Source organism: Ambystoma mexicanum, chromosome 1p, assembly GCF_040938575.1.
Source record: "Ambystoma mexicanum isolate Mex_15411 chromosome 1p, UKY_AmexF1_1, whole genome shotgun sequence".
Classification (NCBI taxonomy): Eukaryota; Metazoa; Chordata; class Amphibia; order Caudata; family Ambystomatidae; genus Ambystoma; species Ambystoma mexicanum.
Genome location: NC_090921.1, coordinates 54,980,195 through 55,001,248, shown reverse-complemented (window position 1 = coordinate 55,001,248; position 21,054 = coordinate 54,980,195).

The following is a 21,054-nucleotide window of genomic DNA, read 5'->3' as shown; positions in this document are numbered from 1 at the left end:
ATAGCACCTTCCACTCTCACCAGGACTTTGCGAAACATAACTTGCCCTCAATGATCTTGCTTCAGTATGCTTGGACCCGACTGTCTTGGTAGACTCTTACAATCAGACCATATTAAAAGCATTAGATCTCATCGCTCCAGCCAAACTAAGTAAACCTAAACCCCGGGCTCACCTTAATTCCTGGTTCACGCCTCAGTGGAGAACGTTACGCAAGGAAAAAAGGACCCTTGAAACTCACTGGAGAAGCCACCAGACTGAATCTAATAAAGCAAGCATGGCTCTAGCGACGCTAAACTATAAAGAAGCCATACTGTCTGCTAAAAAAGAGACATACAATAAACGTATTGAAGTAGCCCAATCTAACACTAAGGAGCTCTTCAAAATCCAAAGGAATTGGACTCCCCCGCTCCTCTCCCAGACAACTGCGCCAAAGACAGCACTTGGCGCACTAACATCCAAGAGGCTCTCCTGGGCAAAATTACCATGCGCCAAACCAAACTTAATGGGAAAAAAACAGCCTGCACTCACTCATATCACAGCTTGCCCCTCAGGTTAACCACAAACCTACTACTGCATCCGTGCAACCATTCTACTTCTCACCCCTCTCCACCTCTGAAGTCGAACACATCATCAACAGCCTTAAGCCATCCAACTGTCATGGAGACTCCTGCCCTGCCACTATTATCAAGGAGGCCTCACACAACCTGGCGCCTTTCATCACCACACTCATAAACTCTTCCTTCAGAACCGGGATCGTCCTGGACAACCTCAAGGATGCCTGGGTCATTCTGCTTCTGAAAAAACCAACCCTGGAGGCTAACTAACTATAGGCCAATCACCACTGTGCCATTCCTCTTAAAAATTCTTTATCGCGCGGCATATCTGCAGATCCAAGATTATCTCGAAACCAACAACCTCCTGGGTCTAAGGCAATCGGTCTCCGCCCTCGCCACGGCACAGAAACTGCGCTGCTAGACGTAAAAACGCAAATAGAAAACTTAAAAGACAAGGGACAACTGGCGCTCTTACTCCTATTAGACCTCTCCGCAGCATTTTACCTAGTCAACCATCAAATCCTCTGTCACCACCTCAAAATTGCAGCCAACTTCTCAGAGAAAGCTACAGCCTGTATGACCTCCTTCCTGGACAACAGACTCATGAGGGTCTTCTCCCCCTCTGCCACTGCGGAACCTTCCCCTGTCACATGTGGAGTCCCCCAAGGATCTTGTGTGCCCCCGACACTTTACAATGTCTTTACAAAACCCCTATTTGACATACTGGACCACATGGGCGTCACGTACACGAATTACGCTGACGACACCCAAATCCTGATTCCCATTACAGGCGATTATAAAACTGACTCCCTAGCTATCAACGACATTTACCAAGTCATCCAGCCCTGCATGGCGCAGCATGAAATGTGCTTAAACGACGAGAAAACTGAGATCCTTATCCTATTATCACCCCATAAACTCAGTAAACTTGACTCCTCATTCAAATCCTTCACCATCAATGGTAATTCCATCAAAGTGGCCAAGGACACTAAGACACTAGGCATGTACCTTGATTCCACCCTCTCCTTAACTAGACAAACCAATGCAGTCTCCTCAGCTGCATCTTACACATGCAAGCTCATCACAGCCTGCCGCACTTTTCTGTCACCAGCCAACTGTACTACCCTAGCCAGGACATTGGTCCTATCCACAATTGACTACTGCAATGCCCTCTACTTAGGCACACATGCTAATTGCCTTGTCATCCCTCGCTTCAACCTCCAAAAATCTGGTGGTCACAGTTTCCCAGTCCTCGCGGCTAAGCTGTGGAACACTCTACCCAACCTACTCAGAGCTGGACCTTCGTTCCCTGCCTTCAAGCGTAAGGCTAAAGCCTTGCTGTCCACCCTTTACTAGGCCTAACCGTGACTGGAACCTTATCTTAACATCTTAGGCCGCCTTTGCATTATATCTTGACCCGTTATTTTGCTGACTATGTATCCTGTACATGTATATTTTTTATATTTTCAAAGTAATTATTGTGCTTGTAACCATGTATATTTTTTTTAAAGTTAAATATTGCGTATGTATGTAACCTGCCTGTAACTAAAAAAATGTGCCCGGTTGCCCTTCGGGCCTTGTGCGCTATACAAGTAAACAAACTACAAAATACAAATACAAATACACCCACAGACCCTCCTAAGGGAAATAAGATAACCGCAAATAAAGGCTCCCAAACAGAGAATGAACCATGCGAGAATTAAAGTAAGGGGAAAATAACCTGGGAAGATGCAAATGAATTAAAAAGAATGATACTATTTAACCAAGAAAAAATTAAACCTGTGGAAAATCAAGGAGAAATGAGGCTGGGAAAAACAGAAAATATTAGACCAAATACCTCAGATCAGATAGTAGGAAATAAGCCGGATAGTCCGTCGGTATTGCTGAAGGTGATGGAGGATGAGGGCGCCCAAATGCAAGCACCGAAACTGAAAAGCGGGGGAGATTTGAATCAGGAAGATGAGACCCCGTACGCGTATGTTATTACACGCAAAGAAAAGAAAATGCGAGCAAGGGCGCTTAAGAGAAGAGCAAAGAGTGAGAAGGGGGGTAATATAATGACGTATAAAAAATTGAAAAATCAACCTTCTCCTAAGATGAAAAATACTGCTACTAACATTAAAGATATATGCAGTTTATCAGAGGAGGGAGGGCAACTAGACTTCACCCAGTTAAATGAAGAACGCAAAATAGCTTTAGAGGTGAAGGAAGTGCTTGATAGACAGGAATTAATCAGGAAGGAGGCTATAGACAGCAATGTGGGAAGCTTACTGGAGAAAAATGAAAAGGAATATGGAGAAGCCATTAACACCTTATCAGAAGCTATGAGCCACAAAGGGGAAATGAGTGAAGCTAATCCTAAAAACAAAGGAATAGAGGCAAACAAAAAAAAAAACAAAACAAAATGAATGGTGGTAAATTAGAAGGACCTAAGGAGGAAAGGAGCATTCAGCTATTTTTTGGCATAACAAGTAAGCAAAAGCCAATAGCTGACAGAGTTCCCGAAGGGTAGAAATAGTAGAAGAAGACAATATAGCCCTTAAGGCAGTAGACAGCCCAAAAGCTCATATCTGCTGTAAACAGTCAGAGGAGGTTGAATCTGTGGAGGAGCAAGATAGGAAGGATCCAAATAGTAGAAAGTCACCAGTGATACCTAGTGAATATATTAAAAAATTAATACAAGAGGCTCTTATTAAAATATTTCAAAATTCCTCCAAGTTCGGTCCACCTTTACTATCTAGTCTAGAATTACCGGATCAAAAAGGGTATGAGGGAAACAGCAGAGGATTTCCAAGCATGAGATAGTGGGAGAAAACAACAAAATGAAGGAACAGGGCCACACGGTCCAAACAAATAAAGAAGGTCCTGATATACGGGAGAACATACAGAAAACAGGGACCGTTCTGATAAATACACAGGAAGGTGGGAAGGATCGGGTAGAGGAAGTTAACCCATTAAGTGGCAGCGATGAGCCGGCTCGTCAGTGGAAACCCCTCCAGGTTGCCACCGACGAGCCGGCTCGTAGGTGGCACTTAAGGGGTTAATGAAGGAGAAAATGTTGGAATAATTTGCTCAGTGAAATACTGAAATTAATAAAAAGGCCTTGGCACTGGGGGGGAAAACCCATGGCGGTTAAGAGGGTAAAGACGGGGGGCCTATATTAAACACATCCCGTAATGAGGCTAAGTATTTTGAAGAACGGATTAGGGAGATAGCTGAAATGTGGAACATAAAGCAGGGCCCTGGACAAGGCAGAGTGTATAATTGCGATAAGGAAGGAATGAGGGAAAGGGAGAGAGGGGAAAATAGGGAGTGGGAAACAAGTAGAAACTCGAGGATAGAGGAGAAAGAGCCAAATCTTTGTTGTGCTTGGCCTGAAGATCAAAGAGAATGGAGGAAGCCGAATTTCGTGGACGATCCCAGTGTCATACTAAATTTCATGCTCACAATAGGAGGACCCCCCTCACTGAACAGAGGGCGGATTCTCTCCCTGTTCAACGAGATACCCCGGCTCTCCCTAATCACACCCAGTGACATTAAGCTCATCGATTACATACACCCATCAAGATATGACTGCGTTAGGATTGTGTTCTACTCAAGATCCACATATGAACTGGCGCTCACTGAAGGAGTGGCACTGCAATGATTTGGGTATGATATAGTACATTTTAGCCAGGGCTCTGGGAAAAAGCAGGGAGGGGGGACGGGAGGTTACGCAAATGAGATGCAAGGGAGAAACACTCGGGAAGGAGCAAGAGATATGCCTGCAGAGGCTCATTTAAATGAGGTGGCAGCGCTTAGATGGCTAGCATCGACCTTGAGAGAATCTATCTCCAAGATCCAATGTATGAAAGATTCAACCTAGAGTACTGCGAAGCTCTGTTTCTTATCATGGAACTCTAGGGGATTGCGAGCTTTATTGTATTGCTATGATACATGCTTGGCGCTCTCTGCTTACTCGTTCCTCTGTATACAAGAAACGTGGGCTGAGACCCCGATAGCATTAGATGGTTTCACTGTATTTCAGGAACCCGCTCAGAAAAAGTTAATGGGGAGACCATCGGGGGGCTCTTAATCGCAATTAAGAACAATATTGTTTACACTACTCTAAATAATTTCAACATAAATAAACGATGCATAGCCACCTTAGTGAAAATAGGTTGCAAGAAAAAAACATACTTCTTCTAATTATAAATATATACTGGCAACCAAGTGGTGACCTAAAGGTTTTTATTGATGCTATAGATATTGTAATTCGAGAATGTCAGGACATGAATAAGAAATTACATATCATTATGTGTGGGGATTTCAATTCTGAAATATATTTGGAAGAAGGTATAAATGAACGCATGTCTGGACGGTTGATTGGCGAAAGGGTCGACTCGCGGAAACAACAACAGGGGGACATATGGGCTTCTTTTTTGGAAGGTTGGGGCATGCAAGGAGTAAATGATTTTATGGAAGATTCCATATGGTCCAATGGAAAATGGTCTTCCACCATAGATCATATCTATGTTTATACCAATACTTTTCATTGTGTCCAGGATTTTGCCTTGATTGAAACAAAAGAGAGTGACCACAAAATGCTAAAAATGACATTGTGGGTAAACATAGATGGGGGTGACGATAAAAATGACAACATAAGAGTAGCAGTTAACGACAAATTGAACAGAATCGCCTGGCATGAAACGAATATTGAGAAAGTTAATATCATTTTCCAGGCAGATTTTGAAAATAACATGGATGCCCAAACAAAAAAGATGTATTGCCACGACTCTTTTGTAAATTACATAGAATCTGTAATCCGAGGCCAAAGCAGGCATAAAATAAAAGGCAAAAAGTAAAGAGTGGCACAAGCATGCGTACTCAGAAGAAATGAAAACATTAAAGCAGGGTAGAAATCGTGGAATTCGTGGTTTCCGTAGGCACTGTGTAGGCTTACTTACAGTGGAGGAAGCTCAGAAATTTCAAGTAATAAAAAATAAACGGAAAACTAAGTTAAGGTGCATGCGTGCAAAGCTTTATCAGGGAGATGCAGAGGACATGCTAAGATCTTGTATGATGTGAATACCCGCAGATTTTGGGCATTGGTTAATAAGGGAGGGCATGACCAAACGTATGCTCAAACAACATGTGTCAATTCAGAGAAGTGGGAAGGACACATTAGTAGCTTGTATTCCCCCCCAAATGTGACATGGGTTCCATTGTTAGATATTGTAAATGCCTCATGGAATATCCCATTCTGTGTAAAAGATATCGAAGACATCATTTGTCAAATGTTCTCCATCCAGGGCTCCTGTTGAATCTGTTCTGCAACAAGGTTATGAAGGTAAACGCTAACTTATGGGCCAAAATGTTATTTCTCCTTTTCAAAGACATTATTAAGGTACATCTAATTCCAGATAGCTGGAGCATGTCTTATATAGTCCCAATTTATAAGAAAGGGGATAGGGCTCTCCTAAACAGCTACAGACCAAAATCCCTTTTGGACGTTGATTCCAAAAATTGCCCTTTCAGTTTGGTTTTAGAAAGAATGTAGGCACAGACGCAGAAGGGCTATTAACCAACATTATGCAAAGAGCTGCATGGACCCCGGGAAATCTTCCCATTTACCTAGCGTCAATTGACTTAACATCTGCTTTCGATCTAGTTGATAGAGCAATATTGTAGACAAAACTTGCACACACTCGGGATGCCTGCTTCCCTGTTGTCAATTGTATATAAAATGCATCAAGATTCTAGAATAAAGATACGACTCAGCACGGAAGGAAATCTGTCTCAAGAAATCAGGGTCAAAAACGGTCTTAGGATGAAATGCAGCAGGTAAGGAATCAACAAGAATGAATAGCGTTGTGCGTTCAAGGACTTGATTAAGTTCCAAAATGAAACAAAAACGGTGAATTATGATACGACTGACACGTGGGATTGAACCCATGCACTTATGACCAACAGATTAATGGAACTATGAGAACATGCATTCATAAGGGGGGCGTGGCTAGCGCGCAAGCGATGCGGACGTGAGCCGAGTGAGCTCCCGTAAGCGCCGACACAATCCTGTACTTTTATCCTGATTCCTGGGGACATCGAGCGACATCAACGCCACGATTGTGCCCGTGAAGCTGTGGGCTACGACCGGCTGAAATCCGGGCTGTCGTCTGCCCGTTTAGAGGGCCATAATCTGCAATTTACCGAAGGCCGGGGGCCCCGAACTGCGAAACCAAGATGGCCGCCGGAGCTTGAGGGCAGACCACCTCCTATCTGATTGGGGCTTGAAGCGGCCTGGTGTGGTACGGCACACGCAGTGGACACTGACTTTTCTTACAACCGGAGGTCGGCCGGACAAACGGCTCCTGCTCTTGGGCTGTCTCGACCAAGCCCCGAGTGGTGGAGGACGGCAGCGGCCTGGCCCGACGGTGCTAGAAGGTAGGTGGGATTAACTCTCCCCCCCCCCTGCTCCATACAGACGGTGGATTCGTGGAACCTGCGTGTTGGAAAGTGCTTGGAGGACCCCGAGGCCTTTCACCTGGCCTGTTGCGGGGCTGCGACACGGTACACCGGAGTAGATCCGGAAGGGCGTAATTAGCACTGTTCGACCTACCGTGCCGGACGCCCCTCGCCTCCCCGGAACTATGGGGAAAGAAAGGCAGAAGAAACCCTCCACACAGAGCAGCATGGACCAATTTGCCGTCGCCACCACCACGGCCCCGGCGGCCCCAGCAACGCGACCGAACTCCCCTAATGGGGAGGGCCCTCTTTCTCTCCATGATGTAATGGCGGCCATTGCTAATTCCCGATCCTCCATGGAGACCAAAATAGATAGCATGGCGGCAGACGTCTCCTTCCTACGCCACGATCTACAGAAGCTAACCTCCAGAACGGGAGAGGCGGAACACCGTATTTCTGAAGTGGAAGACAACATAGGCGGGATTAACCGCCAACTGTCCCAGGCCTTAAACCGCCTTAAGACCCTTGAATCAAGAGTGGAGGATGGAGAGGGGCGATCCCGTCGCAATAATGTCCATATCCTGGGTCTGCCAGAAGGGGAGGAGGGACAGTGTATGGAGCTGTTCTTGGAGCAGTGGCTTGTAGACATCTTCGAGGCCACATCCTTTTCAAAGTTCTTCTCAGTGGAGAGGGCTCACAGAATGCCGGCGGGTAGACCACCCCCGGGTGCCCCGCCACGTACTATCATCGCCCGCTTACTCAACTACCGAGATAGGGATGCCCTCCTGCAACTGTCGCGGGCACAAGGCTCGATTACCCATAACGGCTCCCGAATCGCCTTTTTCCCGGACTACACCCGAGAAGTGCAGCGGGCACGACAATCGTTTGAGCCACTCAAGAGACAGCTGGCCCAACTAAATGTGAAATATGGCCTGCTCTTCCCGGCCCAATCGAAGATATATCATGGTGGAACCACGGTTCATTTCAGCGACCCGCAAGAGGCATGGAAATGGGCGGAGGCCCATATAGAAGGTGATTGGACTGCGAGACCGAGGAGACCGAGAGGAAGACCGAGGCCCAGGCACGCCTCCCCGAGGGGAAACCCGGAGAGGAATGAACAGGGGGTCCTGGACCCCGATGCAGATCAGCGAGAACATTGACCGGACTGTCGCCCCTCTGGCCTAGTAATAGCGCTCTGAAGTATTCTTTCTTTGTACTCTTAAGCCGGACACATGAGTAGTCCACCATGGAAGATGTTGACATTGGCGCATGGGAGGGGACTCTGGAGGAGCCTCTGAAACCCCCCCCCTAGCCGAACTTCCTTCTTTCCTTCTCCTTTTCCCTCCCCCTCCCCCCTCTTTCTTGTTCATCTAGACCCGGCTCTAGGGTCTGGGTTTTTGAGCTGCTACCTTAAGTTGAAGGTCCAGCTATGTTTGGGCGACAGGTACTTCGTGTTGGGGTGGAGTATAGGGTGGGGGTAAGTTGGGAATGTTTGAAAGTTTGTTTGTTACTTGAAGACTGTCATATGTTTATAAGGGACACGAACCACTGTCTTTGGTCGAAGTTACCACTCCACCATCTCTCACTGATTGCTACAATTGTACAGACCCCCATCATGTGTGATAGATATCCTGTGCACAGACTCACGAGACACCCATGCGACACACCAAATCCCTGAAGTTCCTCACCTGGAACGTGAATGGGATGGGGTCCGGGATTAAACGGCGCCTGGTTAGGCAATTTCTAAATAGACACTCCCCTGATGTGGCCCTTTTGACAGAAACCCACCTGGCCGGATCACACTGTACCTTTTTTCAGAGGACTAATTACCACCTTGCCCTTCAGGCGGGGTACACAATGGGCTCCAGGGGCACCCTCATCCTGATACACAAGCGCATTCCATTTACTCAGCAATTGGTTGAGCGCGACCCAAGGGGTCGATACGTGTTCGTCATGGGGACCATCTGGGGTCAGACGATGGCCATTGCCGCAATTTATTCCCCACCCGGGTTGGGACAGGAATTACTGGACGATCTTACTACCCTTATAGGGAAACACCATCCTGATACGTTCATTCTGGGGGGTGATTTTAATGATACCATGAATGATAACTTTGACCGTTCCCATCTCCGAAATCGCAACCCTGACACCTCGACTAGATTGGCCAATTTTGCATCGGCCCTTGGGCTCCGAGATGTATGGAGAGAGTTACACCCGACTGATAGGGAGTACTCCTTCCATTCCGGCGCTCACGGCTCCATGTCCAGACTGGACTACTTCTTCTTGCCACATACCGACCTCCATAGGGCAATGTCCGCAGATTTACTCCCCCGGGGCATTTCGGACCACTCCCCCCTCTTAGTTGAATTGCGTATGCAGGGTCCCCTTCCCCCTAGAACGTGGAGACTTAACAATTATTATCTGGGGTCCCCGGAACTGATAGATCGCCTGGAGGAAGTTTCTGGTGAATATTTCGAAATTAACGAGAAGTCGGTGGACAGCCCCGTGATATTATGGGAGGCCTATAAAACAGTGCTAAGGGGTGAAATCCTTTCTTGGACGACACATAAAAGAAACACCCGGTTCCGGGAAATATTAAAGGCCGAGGAGGAAGTGAGAAACAGGGAGATTGAGCATATATCCGATCCTACGCCCGAGACCCACCGATCCCTCCAGCGCGCCCAGGAGTGCCTCCGTAACAGAACGATGGATGACGCCAAGCAGGCCCATTGGCAGGCTAGGGCGAGGGTGTATGAACTTGGGGATAAGTCGGGTAAACTGCTTGCTTGGTTGTAGAGGAGAGACGAGGGGCAGTGCTATGTCCGGGAAATTGTCACGGCACAGGGCGACACCCAACATTCGGACTCTGGGATTGCCGAGGCCTTCACAGAGTTTTACGCAGATTTGTATCGGGCTCCGACCTCACCGCTAAACCCCTGCCTCCTAGAAGAGGTGACGCTGCCGACCCTCTCGGGGCAACAGAGGGACCAGCTGGACTCTGCTTTATCAGAGGCTGAGATTGCAGAGGCACTGTCTCAGCTCCAGTCGGGAAAGGCACCGGGCCCGAACGGATTCTCAGTTGAAACTTGGCAGAAGCTAGGAGTAGACAAAATGGCCGCTCCTCTACATAGGATGTTTCTTGCTGCCCGGGAACAGGGTACCCTCCCACCAGATCTTTGCAAGGCCACTATTGTGGTCATTCCCAAGCCTGGCAAACCTCCACATGATTGTGCTTCTTATAGACCTATATCGCTGATTAACGGGGAAGCTAAGGTCCTTGCTAAGCTATTAGCGAATCGGTTGCAGTTAGTCACATCCTCCTTGATCCATCCGGATCAATGTGGTTTTATGCCTGGCAAATCGACCCGGATGAATCTGCGCCGCCTCCATTTAGCATTGGAGAGATCCCCGATTATAAACGAACCCTTGGCCTTGTTGGCAATCGATTTTGAAAAGGCGTTCGACTCCATTCGATGGGACTACCTTTGGGAAATAATGCGCCGCATGGGGTTCGGAGAGGCCTATTTAGGCTGGGTGCAGCTACTTTATACTAACATCAAGGCGGAAATGAGAGTGAATGGCTGGTCTTCTGGGTCCTTCCCCCTGGGCCGTGGTACGCGACAGGGATGCCCATTGTCCCCTCTTTTGTTCGCTCTTGCTATCGAGCCATTAGCTCTTTGGCTTCGCCAAAACACCGCCTGGAGAGGATTCAGATGGCCGGAGGGACACGAGGATCGTACATCCCTGTATGCGGACGACCTCCTTGTGTACCTGGGTGACCCACTAACATCCTCTGCCATTGTAACGCAAATGTTAGTCCGCTTTGGGGAACTCAGCGGACTCAGAATCAACTGGGGAAATCAGTCCTCTTTCCGGTGAAGGGGGGGGAACAGGCAATCCCCCAGGACTGCCCGTACCGGGTGGAACGAGAGGGGTTTCGTTACCTGGGAATATGGATATCCGGGGATTTAACAAGCTATATAAGGAACAATCTCCGACCAATCACAGACCGCTTTATTATTGATGTCCGGCACTGGAAACTCCTCCCCCTGACACTTATGGGAAGAGCGGCACTTTTTAAAATGATGACCCTCCCTAGATTCCTCTATGTCCTTCAAAATGCCCCACTTAAAGTCCCCGACTCGGAGTTCCACCAAGTGGAGACACTTCTCAGAGACCTCATATGGGGGGGAGGCCAGTCACGAATTGCGTTAACTACACTCCAAAGATCTATTTGGGAGGGAGGAATAGGAGTTCCCCGCCTTCAAACGTATTACTGGGCATCACAACTGGTGGTGGCTAATGACCTTCTCCACGGGGACCGAGACCTGCCCCATATACGGGCTGAGATAGCCACTATGCGCAACACTGACCCGCTGCTTCTCCTCTATCAGCCCCTCTCGAGAACCTCTCCGCCGACAACCACTACGCATATGATCACAGTGTGGAGACAGGCACACCGATTCATTGGGTGGGAAAATAAAGCTACTAGAGCACAACCCCTCTGGCGGAACAACAACCTAGCTGAGACCCAGAAGTTGGAACCGTGGCCTAGGTGGGTGAACGCGGGGATTGCCAGGATTGGGGATATGCTTACACAGGAGTGTTTGGCCTCATTTGATGACCTACAATTGCGATTCCAGATTCCGAATACGGAACATTACCATTACATTCGCCTCGCCCATGCTCTGAGACCCTACCTGACAGCAGATACACAGTTACCGGACTATACCCCCATAGAGCGTAACATCCTTCCGGCGCATATCCCTACCAAATGCACTTCCATCCTTTACAATGCTATATCCTCCTTTGCTACCCCCGAACTGAATGAACTAAAGGCAAAGTGGGAAGTAGATGTGGGGGTGATAGATCCTGAGGATTGGATACAAGTCCTTATGCATCCCCGGGAAATCGCCATTTCCTCTAGGCTTCGACTAGTGCAGTTGAAAATACTACACCGGGTCTATTACCCTAGGACACGTCTATATGGCTGGAAACGGGCTTCTAACCCAAACTGTTTGCGGTGTGGGGATGGGGAGGGGACCTTTATTCAGATTTTGTGGCTGTGTCCCCAGATACAAACTTTTTGGAACGCATGCTGTAGGGAACTCTCCCGAGTTCTGACTCGCACCATACCACTGGACCCAAGGGCTTTGCTTCTGGGCGTGCCCGATGAGATAGAAGCTAATAAGTGGGAAAGATTGCTCCTACACACGGCGATGGGGCTGATTAAGCGCAATATAGCGCAGAAATGGGGTGCCCCTGACCCCCCAACGCTGGAACAATGGAAATTGGATATGGACATATGCGCTATGATGGAGCGTAGGATTTACTCGGCACGAGGCTGTCCCAACAAAGCGTCGAAAATATGGGACAGGTGGGAGAAGGTGTGGCCTGAGTGTCCCATGTACAGGCGGGGGAATGTGCACTGGGTGTTTTGTTTTGGGCTTGTACCATACTATACATTATTGAATGTGATGAGATGATCGCTCAACTGTTGATGTTCTGGGTACCTTTTCTGATTGTGAACGACTATGACAGTCTGGAGTTGTTTTTGTTTGCTTGTTGCTTTGTTATTATGACCACTGTATTATGTTAATAACAATAAAATACTGTATAAAAAAAAAAAAAACGGTCTTAGGCAGGGGTGTATATATGTCCCGACAATATTTAATTTATATTTCTCTGACATAGGAGAGAGTTTTAAAAAATTGATTATAAACTCACCTAAAGTCGAGGGTACTAAGATTCAGTGGACGGCCTATGCAGATGACGTGAATCTTTACAATCATACTCCCATAGGTCTTCAACGACTCTTAACCACTTTTAAAGAATACATCAGGAAAAATGCACTAAAAATCAACTATTCAAAAACAATGATTGGATGTTTTACATATAAGAAAAAACTAAAAATGAATGCACTGTTTTTAAATCATGAGAAACTGCCGTCAAGGATAGCAATAAGATACCTAAGCTACCCAGTTTTCGGAAATAAGAATAAGGCAAACTTTCGGGCACTATTGGAAGCGAAAATCGCCCCTATGATAGCTCAATTATGTAAAGTTGATGTGAAATATGGTAAATTTTCTTTATTGCCCTGTATTCGCCTATACAAAATCAGAATAGGGCCCCAATTGTGCTATGGACTAGAACTTTCACCGTTATGGTGTAGGACGGAAGTCTCCGTCTACGAATCTAAAATTGTAAAAGCTATGTCTGCCAAAATGTGTGCCTCTGGAGGCAATAAGATATGAACTTGGTTTGCATTCGATCAGAAGCACCACAGAATGTCGTAGAATGGCCCTATAAAGGAAGCTGAAAATCTGCAAGGATTCAACCCTATACGATATTATGGGCAGAGGTATTAGGAGTGGTACTCCAATATCAAAGTATCTTAGGGACATGCTGGAAGAGCAAATGAAGTTCTAGATAAACTGGGGATGGACAGAGATACGCTTATTACGAACCCAATGAAAGTAAAAAAACTTTTACTACATGCCGACTGGAACGCAACAGTCTCAGAAACTAAGACGACACATTTATACAATCATATCGCCTCTGACTGTAAAAAGATGGGGGAGCTTGCACCATATCTAATTAAATTTCCTGATAAAGCCTGGAGACAAGAGTAAATGAGATTCCGTTTTAATGTGTTGAGTACGGGACAAATAATAGACATTAGAAGTGGGCAGGGTAAGGGCTTCTCCTTTTGTAGATTTTGTAAACAAAAGGAAAATCTGGAGACCCGGAGCATCTACTGACCAGGTGCAATGGACTAAGGAAGGAACGTATTAGTCATTTTAGTAAGTACGTACCAAACACTGAATGCATAGATTTAGATCTCCCGTGGCTTGATATGTTGCATGGTAAAAGAGTCAAACTACAGATGGCCGTAGTTAGATTCTTGAAGAATTATTGCTGTCTCTAATAGAGGGGAAACGGTCTATCCGACAAGGCAATATGATTGATTATTTCAGTGCTATTTTTTTAGAAATTGGAAGCATCCGGATGTGTTAGGAGGGATATTTAGAATCTGGATAAATTAATTTTATTAATCTTTTTAAATGTATAGTGCTGTAAGATTTTGAAATTGTACGCGGTTAATGTGAATTTTGTACTGAAAAATGTCTGTATGCAAAAAATGTTGTATATTTAAGTCTGTTGTTTTAATAATTGAAATGTACGTGGTTAACGTGAATTTTTGTATTGAGAAAATGTTTGTATGTAAAAAAAAAATCTCTGTTTGTAAAAGTTACTACGTAACTAAAAACAAATAAAAAAAATGTAAAAAAAATTGTAACTGTTCCCCCCTGGACAAAACTTCACCAAACTTCACAGAATCAGCCATATACATCTTTTGCAGTTTGGTGAGGATTTGTGCAAGGGGGGGCAAATTTACAAGCCGCCCAAAAAGTGCTCTTCCTATGGGTTGATCAACTGAACCATAACTACAGGGCCGCTACCGCAGGCTCTGCAATATATATATATTAAAAATCAATCTTGGAGATATGGTTTGGTAATGTAAATCCCAACAATGTTTTCATAGCGGATGACTTTAATTCAGATTGCGCAGCTCTTTATTATAGGGACTCTCGCTTCTTATTATAGGGAATATTGCTCTCTCTTGAAGTCAACAACCAGAGAATTAAAGCTGGGACATCTGGATAAATGGTCTGAATTCCGGGGGTATTCATCTCCTATTGCCTATCATCGTAACCTGGGAGCGAGGGAGATCATCCTATTGGATAGACCATGTTTTTCTCTCTAGGGAAACGTATATCATTAGTTTTCCCTTATTTAATCAGCCCAACCGTTCAAGCGCTGACGTGCCTATCTCCTTTACACTCGATACGATATTTCATTCACAAGTCTTGCTTGGGCTCCGTCCTTAACTCTTACTACTCCTTGTAGAAATGGTCTTAGTGTACTTTGGAATTCAGTAAAACTAGATACATTAAATCTGTCTTTGCTTATGTTTCTTGAGAACACTTTGGCTTTTGGTATAATAAGTATTTTTACCTATAGCAAGACTATTTTTGCTTGCCTCTCAAGATTATTCTCAAGAGGTATTTGCATGGTTGCAGAGTTGAGATGTATCCTAAGGGATAGACCATTTTTAATCAAGTTGATTTTGCAAGGCTACCAAGAGAATTCGACAGGGATATAGTAACTTTTGTAAGAGCATGAGATATTGATGTGGTTGATAGCCAGAATATTTTGTACACAGTTAACGGCACGAGAACCTCATACATTTGGGAAGCTACCAACTATGACCATTCCATGCAACCAACACTGTTGTTTGTACGATCATGGAGGAGTATCTCATTTGAAGACTATACATGCTGCCATTGACTCCTCCTCTTTAACGGTAGTGGTTGCAAGGCATGAACTTCCTAAATGGGAAGGATGCTTTTCAGAGGATGGCATCCTGACCACGATCAAAACGTTGAAGGCTTCGTAGGCCCGGGGCTGGACTATGTTTCTCCTTGTATCTTTAAGTTAAACCCCTTGCTGTGGGCCAGGATGCTGTATTTTTTGGTCGTTGGATTTCCCGCCGGCGGTAATCGTGCCGAAAATCGGCAATTTTGCCACGGATTTCCCCCAGCTCAGAGTTGGGGGGAAATCCGCCAAAGCCATGATCTGGCGGACCGTTAAATGCGGCAGTAATAGCGCTACCGTCGCATTTAAGGGTTACTGCCAGACTCGTGATGAGGCCCTATGTTTAGACAAGTTAGCGCAATCGCTGCCTTTGCAGCCTACTACTCCAAACTCCTCAATGCCACCAGACCATTACTCTCCATCACAAATCCCCTGTCAATTGCTAGATTCCTAATAGGCTCAAGGTTGGACTATTGCAATGTCCTCTTCACGGGCACCTCAACTAAAAACGTGAACAAACTTCAAACCATTCAAAATACTGCCCTTCATGCAGCTCTGAGCATCTGCAAAAGAGAACACATCTCAATAGCCAGACAGCAAGGCTGCCTGTCCGCCACCGCATTCTTCTCTAAACGATTGCCCTCACGCACAAATGCATCCATCACACAGCACCCCCTTACCTATCTCACAGAGTCATCCTTCCTCACGCCTCCAGACCCACCAGAACACCATACGCCAATCTATTTCCTGTTCCCAGAGTTAAACATGCCAAAGGTGGAGGGGCGAGATTCTCCTTCATTGCCTCCAGGCACCGGAACTTTGTGCCATGCATCCTCAGAGCTGAATCTCCTCATCTTGCCTTCCGCAAAGTAATCAAAACATGATTGTTTTTACCTAAATCGTCACACACGCCGTCCTAAGGCCTCTACCCAGCTACCACTACATGTCTAATGTCAAACAAATGTAAATGCAAACCAAACAAATGTATCCCATTGACACTGAACTATTTGTGTCACAAGTCACACAACTGTATTATATTGACAATGAAGCATGATATGCAGCTCAACCTGTAAACCTGCGCTGCACTATCACATGCGTCACCAATCAGTGTTATCTAAATGCAGGTATGGGCCAATGTAACCCAGGCACCTACCAAGTAATACAACCAAGCCATGTTCTCCTGTGAGCAAATGTAACTGGGCCGCCTATCTTGTACTGTAACTAAGCCATTATCTTGTAACAGCGCCTTGATGCCTCCGGGCTGTCCGCACACTAGATAAATGCAATTAACTAAATAAATAACCCCTTTTATTCTGATGTTGGTGAGTGTATGTGGGCTTCCCGTATGCTTGGAGAGAGTATTTCCTTGATTTAAACTCCAAAGATTCCACTGGGGGTGCTGAAAATTCCCCTGGCAGCCAAACAGCTAAGAGCTGAATGCTATTCCACCACCCCAACAGCAGAAATAGCCATTATTACTGGCTCTGGTGTTACCAGTGCCGGTAATACCAGTGCCGGTAATACCAGCAGTTCCTCCCATAGAGTCCTGCAGCACTTGTAATTCTGGTAATTCCGGCAGACCAAGTGCCGATAACAGTGAGGCAGATTGCCAGTATCCTTGGGGATACCAGGATACCGGCAAACTCTGAATTAGGCCCAAAGTATGTTAATTTTATGTTTATATTTAATATGTGCCTATATTGTTTGTACTATTAAAATAGTTTTCTTAACTTAATGGATGTAATGAATGTTCCCTTCTTTCATGTATGTAAACAATATATATAATACAAATCAATTCAATATGAAGGTATGAAGGATATAGGGTGGACATCTTGTCCACCCTCTCTTCCACTCCCTCCCCTTCCCCTCCCAGTCTGTACTCACAGACCCTCCTCCAGCCATCCCCCTCCCTCCTTCTCTTCCTTTCCTCTTTTCTCCCCTGATGAGGTCGCTAGACAAGTCCGATCTATGAAAGCCTCGTCAAAACAGGTTCATTCTCGTTCCCTTAAATCTATCAAGGACCACATTGATACCCTCACTCCGGCCCTTGCCAACTTCTGCAACCACTCCTTTGCCTCAGGATCCTTCCCCTCCCCTCTTAAGCACTCCTTTGTGCATCCTCTCCTCAAGAAACCCACGGCTGATCCCTCTTGTCCAGCCAACTATTGCCCAATTTCCATTACCCCCTTCTTGGGCAAACTCCTTGAAAAGCTGGCCATCTCTCAGCTAATCCTTCATTCTGACTCTGTTGGCTGTCTCCATGGCCATCAGTCCTGCTTTAGATCTGGCAGAAGCACGGAAACTGCCCTCCTGAACGTCCGTGAAGATCTGCTTTCCAACCTTGACTCTAGCATTCCCTCTGTCCTCATCCTACTCGATCTCTCCTCTGCCTTCGACACGCTCAACCATACCATCCTGCTTAACCGTCTCCGTGATAACCTGGGCATCACCGATCAGGCTCTGGCCTGGCTGACCTCTTTCCTCTCTGATCGGCCCTCCCAGGTCCAACTTGGGTCCTTCCTATCATCTATCTTTCTCTCCACCTGTGGTGTTCCCCAGGGGTCTAACCTCTCGCCGTGGCTTATCAACCAATACCTAGCAACTCTCACCCGCTGTATTGCCATTTTCTGCTCACACTTCCAGTGCTACGCAGATGACACTCAGCTCATTTTCAGGCTGCCCTCGGCCACCTCCTCCACCTCTCTCATCACTGATTGCCTAACTGCCATTCAAGATTGGTGTGCTGCCAACAATTTCTGTCTGAATGCCAGCAAGACTGAAATTCTCCTCATCGGGACACCATCACCTTCCTCTCCCCACACTTTCTGGCCGGCCTCCCTTGGCCCTCCTCCTATCCCTACCTGCGAGGCCAAGAACCTTGGTGTCACCTTTGATCCCACACTCTCCTTCTCCACCCACATTGCTGATGTATCAAAAAAGTCAAACTTCCTACTGCACCTCCTCAGAGGTACCCTTCCTTTCCTCTCATTCCCCCAGAAGCTCTCAAGATCTGGTTCTCTCTAAGTTGGACTATTGCAACAGCCTATTTATTAATCTACCTACCTCTAATCTCTGCCCTTTGTAACTTATCCAGAACAGGACTGCAAGACTTGTCCTTGGCCTCAAGCCCTGGGATCGTATCTCTCCAGCTCTGAAATCTCTCCATTGGCTCCCAGTGGATGCCAGGATTAAATTCAAAACCCTCTGCATTGTCCACAAGGCTTTCTGGGGCCTGGATCCAACATACCTTCAGCTATCCCTCCGCAAATACCTCCCATCTCGGGCACTCCGCTCCCCTACCTCTAACTCCCTCAGGGTCAGTCGTTTCTCAAAGAAACGAGCTGGGGGTAGATCTCTGTCTTCGGCTGGGGCCTCCCTCTGGAACAGCCTCCCTGCCACTCTAAAACTTGAGGAGAACCATCTCCGGTTCCGGAAGCACCTCAAGACCTTCATCTTTGCTTCTGCCTTTGCCCCCACCCCCTGTCCCCTGCTGACTCTACTCTATTTATTAATTTATTTGTTATTATTTATGTTTTTTTTCCTCCTTTTGTTCCCCCTTCCATGCACTTCTCCCTCTCCCCCTCTACCATGCGCGTTCTCAATGTCAATGGGCCTAGTAAGGTTGCTGTTTTTGTTTCTCCCCTGTTCCCCTTCCCTTGCCTTGTCGTGCTCAGAAACACTTTTGTATGAGCGCGATAGAAATAAAATATCAATATCAATATCAATATCAATCTAGGTTTGCTAAACACAAAAGAAGTAGGTATATGTAGTCAAAGGGATTACTGCTGTTCTGGGCGACACCCATACGCAATGAACCAGCCCCTGGGCTAAAGGACCACCTCATTAAGCAATGAACAGACCTGCTTTCAGGAGCCACCCAAGCTGTGCCTGGAGATAAAGTATCTCCAACCATTAAATTCAGCACCTGCAACTCAAATGAGTATAAGGTTCACACATTGAGAAATATAGTTTGCAATAAACGTTATTAATCTGGTTTGGAAACAAAAGGCGATGCTGTTTGTGAAATTGGCTTGTGAGTAAGAGGCAGGCTGTGCTTAAGAGGACACAGAAAACTTCAACTGATTGTTTTTTCCTTTGTAGGTGGCAGCTCAAATGAAAGTGAACAATGTAAGTGTCAGTTTAATCATTCAGAATGTTGGCTTTGCATATGACCTCTGAGTAAAAGCCTGGCAAAGTGGCTTCCCTTGTAAAGTGGACCCCCCTCACTATTTCAAGGAACATATAAAACCCTTCCTTGTGTGGTTGTGGCTTTTCCATAGAACATTTGTCTGCAACTAGAATTAAATTGAGATGAAATTAGAAATTGTTAAATTACTTCCATTAGGGTGTAGCCTAGACAAAAGTAAAATATTACTGAGCCGGAGAGTTTTACTGACCAGGATACATTAAATATATATGTTTGATCAAGATTCCAGTAGAATCTATTGCTTACAAATAGCAGAGTTAGAATGGGGACCAAAGTTGACCTACGTAGGGAGCGTCTATTGCACTTCCACGCCCTGGAAGTGCAATAGACAGAATGGAACAGGATGATTTAGCCCAGTAGCAGGCACATAGCATAACAGTGAAGAGATGGAGCTGACAGTCTGTGGATCCCCAGGGTCATGTGTTAAAAGGGAGAGAACAAGCAGACCTTTGGCTCTCCTGAGTCAGATGGAATGAGGTAAACAAACAGGTGATCTGTCAGAACCATGGTGGCGCAGCAGCATACATGGAGAATAGCAGAATCCTTCAAGACGTATGAAGAGGGCCACCAGGCAGGAACCTAGCTCCAAAATCTGGAAAAGGGGAAACCCAAGTCTTGCTGAGGATCTCAGTGACTGGCGCAGTGGGGCTCCAAGCAGCCAGCGCACCAATGGGAAAACTGCACAAAAGAAGAAATGCTGTCAGGGCTTCAAGAAATTAGAAGGCTCATGTTCAACCAAGATTGCAACCAAGACAATCTAATGGGCAGGGAACTAACTAAAAGGAAGCACCCTTGACGTCAGAACAGTTCAACAAGGTCTCTGAAATACAATAAAGATATAAGGGCCTACAAAATACTTGCTCAGGGTTGTGCAATGGTATTTATTAATTTAACCGACATTACAGGGAATGCAATGCATTTTTTCATAAACAAATGCTCACAAAATTTTTAACATTTATTTACAGAGTGGAGGACCAGTGGCCTTAAAGAGAGAGAGAGTATTGATATAAGACCTGGGGAGATAGAAACATGAGCAAGGCACAAGGACAGTAGGGCTTGACGTAGGAATGGGATAGTGGAGAAAGTGCTATGTTTTAGGATGAAAGGGTGAGGGATAAGTTCTTTGCCGTAACAAAGTAAGAACAGAGGAGAACAGGGATATTTCGTGGCGTAGAATGCTATGCACGTGGTTCTTCAGATGGGAGCAGAGTTAGGAGGTTGGGTCAAAAAAGAAATACAGTGGCAGTAGTCAGGAGATGATGATTATGAGCATTGCAGAGTGAGGGGTCTAAGCGAAGAAGTGAGCAAAAACCAGAGGGCGGCACGAGTTACGAGACGTGGCAATGAGGCAAGCCGAGGATTATCTCATCTAGTGAAGTGGAGAGTGGGGAGTCAGATTAGGTGGGGGTTAGGGTGGGGAAAATTTGTATATAGTTTTAAAGATGATGGGAATCAGTTTATACTATGCCC